We start from the raw sequence: 6508 nt of genomic DNA on the forward strand, positions 1-6508 counted from the left end.
GATTTGGCTTTCTTAAAAAATAAACAAACAAAAAACAAAAACAAAAAAAAAACAGCATTGACTCCCATAGTAAAACCTCTAGCAGAACCTATTGTAAAATCTCTATTCCTTTTGCTGTGTTCCCAGGCAGACACTTCAGAAGAACTTTCTAGAACCAAAGGAAAAATAAATAGTATGACTGCTAACCCTAAAATGAATCTAAATTACTTGCCACTGACAGTTTAACATACTAAATGCATTGCTGCACATTTGTTTTCAGTGGGAAATCTTTAGGAATTCAAGTCTACCCTGAAAGTGAAAATGCATAACAGGCAACAACAGAGAATGGACTGATCATGTCTTCTAGATATTCATGTACACAAATGATAGATCTCATACAAAAACAGTTTAGTAATTCAGTCTCCTTTCTAAAAAAATAAAAAGAGCTACTTTAAGTTCAATGCATGCAATATAAACTTGTTGAGCCAAATAGCTTACCTCTGTACAATGCCAAAATGAATATACTGTTCTTCCAAAAGTTTAAAGTTCTTTGTTATGTTGTAGCATGAACTCTTGTAAGAGGAGTGTGTCTTATTACAAGTTCTCAGAGAGCAAAAGCCTGCAAGGTTTGAATGCTGCTGGCTACAGGAGCAGCTAACAGCTTTTATATGTCACAGTTTATAACATCCAGAAAGGGCAGTCTTTCTTAGGGTCTCTCCTAGCCAAAATCAAAGGGGAGGGTTTTTGGATAGAAAAGAGAAAAAAAAAACAGTGATTGGGTGGCAACTTTTTCATGTGGGTGGTGTGGAAATTGAGTCACACCCACAGCATACAAAGTACAAACCATAAAAGACAAATCTCATTTTTAGGGTTTTTTTTTATTTAGCTTTTTTTTCCTGGGCTTCCACCTTTTCTGTGAGTGGTTAATTTTTTTCTCATTAAATGTTTTATAGTTCCTGGTTCCCATGTAAAAAGAAGAAAAGAAAGAAAGAAGAAGGAAAAAAGAAAAAGAAAGAAAGGAAGGAAAGAAAGAAGGAAGGAAGGAAGGAAGGAAGGAAGGAAGGAAGGAAGGAAGGAAGGAAGGAAGGAAGGAAGGAAGGATAGAGAGAGAAAGGCAGGAAGGACTGGGTTCTTGAAAATACAGATGGCTGAGTAAAAAGCAGAACACTTTTTTTTTTTTTTAGAGAAAGTAAATGACATAGGAACTGAAAAAAAGTAAGTTGATATTAAATCAAGAGATCAGCTCACATAGCTAATCTGGTGGCCACAAAATTGATTCCAAAGGAATATCAGGCAAATCAGTAGTAGCCAAAGTATAGCATATGATACTAGAGTAATAGAGACTCAAGTGATGGTACTGTCTCCATGTGCCTTTAGTTCTGTAATTTATATATTATTTTCCTCTCCTCTATTTCACCTTCCCTGCCATTCCTTTCTTTCTGTAACAGAATAACGTCTGAAAAGTACCTGCCTTTTACCTGCTGAATGTAAAAATGTGAATATAGAAGCTTACAGCAAATGACAGAAGCCAGAGTAACATCTGTTTCAGGTTTAGAAACATATAGAAAAAAGGCTAAGCAGAGTATCTGAGCTTCCCAGGAAGAATATTGGAGGGCACAAAACCAAGAATTCAGCAGCAGGTTCAGTCACCAAACACCAGAAGTACCTGGTTAGGAGTGTGTCATTGGAGCCAAAGCAGTGTTAGGCAAAGCAAGAACCAAGGATGTAATTATTAGCCTCTATATGCAAAAGTCTAAAGTGCTATGCTTTTACTAACATTTGACGTCTGTAGCAATAGGTATCCTGCAAAACACGCATTGCTCAGTTTAGAAACATACTTAATGGAGACTGACTTGTTCAGTAGCTAATGGGATTGTCATCTGCAGGTTTCAGCAGGAGAGGCATGAAGTGAATTTACAATCACCAGGAATGATGATCATGTGGTACACTGTACTGGGAGCCAAGTTTCCTAGGATATATTCCCAGTTGGATCACCAGCAGTACGTGTGGCCTAACGCATGCCATTTAACTCTTCATTGATGCATTAAAAAACAGAGGGGGAAAAAATGTCTGCTCTGTGGTGAGACAGATATCAGATTCCTTAATAGGGCAATAAGGTTTTAGAAATGCCTCCGATGTTCAACATAGAGAGGTGAGACACATACTCAGTCATGATCTGTATCCAAATTCAACTTTTGCCATATTTTGAGGAGTTGTGAGTTTCTAAGTAAAGTGAAATCATTTTAGGAGAGCTCCCGTTGCAATACTGAAAGCTTTAGAAAGGAATTAATTAACCCAGTAACATTGGAAATGCAAGAACACGTAGGAGCAAGAATAACAGGAAACATCAGAGCAACTGGAGGGAAGACACGTGTTTGCTTTCAGCTGTTAACTGGAGCTGTCCAGCTAGGGTCTCAAGCCTTTGGAAAGTACTTAGTGTGCCTTAAGTGAATCTCCAGGATGTAGTATTAAAGATTCCTCAATTAAATAAGATAGATGAGATACTCTTTGCTCTACAATCCTTCCATTTTTTTTTGAGAGAATAGTGCCATTGCAAGTTAATCTAAACTTTCCACATATCTCAGTCATCTGCCCAACATATAGAAAATGAAAGAGCCTTTAGCAAGCATGATCTTTTCTTGCTCCAGGGTAACTGAGTTTTTCCCATAATCAACTCATAAAAAAATCTCATAAAAATCAACTGTTACATTCAAGATTACCCTCTTGTCATGTACACAAAGAGGTATTGTACACCTCTTGCAGTTTGGCTTGGGGAAACTTCCACACAGATGAAAATATGATCCTTGAAAAATATGTCCAAACCATAAATGGATTTCCTCTAAGAAGGAATGGAAAGATGGAGAAGGAGAAAAAAGAAGAATTATTTTTTTTAGATAGAACTAAATAGATCACCTCTTTGAGTCAAATTACATAAAGGCAAAGCTGGTAGTTGTTTAATCCTAAAACCCTGAGGCATGTCAATGATTTCAGATATCTTTCAACACACATGGATTAGATTGTGGAATGTCGAACTATTAAGGAAACCCACAAGGCTATGGAATCATAAGAGAAAAGACCTGTGGGAGGAGAGTTAAGAATTCTCCTTCCAAGCAGACCTTATTGCCAGAAGTATTTGAAATGCTTGGGAAGTGATTTTAATTTAAAAATACTTGCAAAATTAAGAGGCTTGCATCCAAGCTGTCAGTAAGAGAACTATTAATGAACAACTAACAATGAAATGGTTCTTTATGAGAGCTCTTCTTGAAAAAGACCATTGACATGTTTTGAAGCCTTTCAGGGTCTGCTTTCCAACAAAGACAGAAAGGGAATGGGGCTTACATTACTGAGGAAAAAAATACATATACAAAAATTGGCAGTATCTTGAAACCAGCAAGAAAACCACTGAAATTTTAAAATTGAAATCCAATACATTATTAGCATCTCAGAACGGCACACCTGCTTAAGCAAAACCTCTTCAAGGTTGCATGTGTGTTTAACTTTACTTTTTTTCTAGTCAAAAATATCTTTCATTAATATCACCAGCGAGATTATTAGAATTGCAGAATTGCAGGTACCATCCAAGAGTCTTCATTTTTTTAGGATCCTCATCTACTTTGTATGATATTAAAGTCTATGGAGTACTATCTAAACTGCAGAGACATAGAAAAACAATCTATTATACAATGCCCATTGAATTAGTGGGGCAAAAGTCCATTCATCAGCCCACATTTCTCTTTACTTATAAAGACAATATAAGTAGACAAAAATAAAATACATTTGAGGAGGAAAACACAAGTAATGTTCTATTTTATTAAGGAAAAGCATCTTACAAAAAAGTTATTTACTAGTGATCTGCACTTTTTAAAATTACTATATAAAATCTTTGCTACTTAATTTGTATTAATTGCTCACATGATTGTTGAGACAATGGAATAAAGCAATTGTGAAAGGGCTTATAAACTGTGGCATGACCTGAATAGAAATCATCATTTTAGTCTGCCAGCCCCAAGGCCTCAGTCATCTCTTATTCTTTACTTTTTCTCACCTTGTTTCATGGGAACTATCTGGCATTTTGTATGTGGAATATCTTACCAATATTCTCCTTTCATCTTTCATCATGATCATGATCGTTTAAAGTCATTGCAGTATCTTTTTTCTAGTACAATTATCTTGTAATTATTTCTGACTCATGTATTTCTCATCTCATTCACCCTGTCATCTACTCTGACTTCAGTTACCTGATTCCAATATGATGACTGAGTATAGTTGTCCAACTGAATTAAGGACCACTCACAACTGGTAAAGCATTTGTGTACTTATTTTCAATAATTACACGAATTCTTCTCAAACTCCAGTAGACAATAACCCCATCCCTTTTCTACTGAAGGAGAAACCCAGGTGGTCTGACATTTGATTAGAAGTAATGATCCATCATGGCGAGTCATCTGAGAATTTTCAGAGGACAATAGATTTGAGTTGAAAGCTCAGTGGGCAGACTGCACCCTTAGTATGTATATGTACCATACAAAATGGCTGGGGCCTAGATCAAAAGACAAAGCAAAAAGACAAAGCAAGTAGGAATTCTTACTCTTTCTTTCAGAACCAGATTGTTGTTCTCCTTCTGGGCTTGGACATCAGAACTACAGGCTCCCCAGTCCTTGGAACTTTGAGACTCATAACAGTAGCACTCACCCTATAACTAACTTTCTGTTATAGACTGACAGTTATACCACTTGGGCCTTAAGGCTATAAACCAATTTACCTTTCAATCATAGCTTGCTATAACTATCCTTTTCTATTTCTGTACCCCACTATACTCTCTGCTAAACCACACATATCCTATTTCCCTGTTAATTTTGCTAAGTTAATAGGCCACTCATACTTGTATATTGGGTAAATGATAGCCTTCTTGTCTCAGATAATGTAATTTTTCTAAATTCTTTTTCTAGTAAATGAACTTAGAAAATGCTATAAAATTATATTACATTAATTATGTATTAACATCCCCTTAACAAATTAATTTTGTATTTAATTACAGCCAGCTGTCAACATGTACATCTGACTTTTACTGTTAATTTTTCCAATAATGTAGCCTTTAATATTCAAGGATATTTATGATAAATAATTTAATGAAAGGAAAAGTCTTATCAAAAATGATAAAAAAAACTTAGAAAACATTTTTAAGTTTGAGCCCTCTGTACAAATGATATTATATTACATATGCTTATAAGATATAAGTATAACATATGATATATCAATATTTAGAATATTTTATATTCAAATATATTTTATAGTTTTAGAAAATAAACATGTAATTATATCATGAAATACCAAAATGTTGTAATTTCTAAGTATCTGAGACATTCAATAAAATATGTATGAAATATCATATATTATATATCATACTTTTTATTACATTACCTTGTATTATGAAACCAGATTCAAGAATCTGTTATTAGCCCAGTGCCGGTGGCTCATACCTGCAATCCTAGCTACTCAGGAAGCTGAGATATGAGGATCGTGGTTCAAAGCTAGCCAGAGCAGGAAAGACCATGAGACTCTTATCTACAATTAACCACCAGAAAACCGGAAGTGGTGTTGTGGCTCAAGTGGTAGGGCACTAGTTTTGAGCTGAAGAGCTCAGGGACAGCACCCAGGCCAAGTTCAAGCCCACAACCGACAAAAGAAAAAGAATCTGTTGTTGACTCGTTATTGACTTTTCTTATGTATTTTTGTAGAAGATTAAGTAGGAACTAAATATCATATAAATATTATTGTAAAATTATCCCAGCTTTTACCATTTAGGTTTCCTACCCTGAAACAACTTAAAAAATTTTAACACTTACAGCCAGATGCTGGTGGCTCATGCCTGTAATCCTAGCTACTCAGGAGGCTGAGATCTAAGGATAGCAGTTCAAAGCCAGCTGGGACAGGAAAGTCCATGATACTCTTTTCTCCAATTCTCAACCAAAAAGCTGGAAGTAGAGCTGTGGCTCAAATGGTAGGTCACTTGCCTTGAGCAAAGAAGCTTAGGGACAGCACCTAGGCCCTGAGGTCAAGTCTAGTAACTGCTCTTCTCCCTTTCAGTTCTCCCAATCTCCCCTCACCCCACCCTCCACACAAACTAACACTTCTGTGTGACCAAACTTTCTTATTAACACTCTGGAAAACATGGATCCGATGTATCCATGTATACTCCCAGTTACAGTGTGATACTAAAACAATTCATGCTATAAAATAATATGGGACAATTGTTAAAAAAATAGGAATTGAATAATGAAATAAAATCATTTAATCAAAAATAATTTTATGATTGCCAGCCCCAGTTGCTCATGTCTATAATCCTATCTACTCAGGAGATTGAGATCTAAAGATCCCAATTTGCAGCCAGCCTAGGCTGGAAAGTCTATGAGACTCTTATTCCAATTAACAATCAAAAAAATCTGGAAGTAGAGCTAGAGCTCAAGTAGTAGAGTGGAATCCTTGAGTGAAAAAGCAAAGAGACAGTGCCCAGTCCCTGAGTTCAAGC

The sequence above is a fragment of the Dipodomys merriami genome, unplaced genomic scaffold (genome assembly GCF_024711535.1).
Source record: "Dipodomys merriami isolate MVZ:Mamm:240054 unplaced genomic scaffold, mDipMer1.0.p SCAF_291, whole genome shotgun sequence".
Classification (NCBI taxonomy): Eukaryota; Metazoa; Chordata; class Mammalia; order Rodentia; family Heteromyidae; genus Dipodomys; species Dipodomys merriami.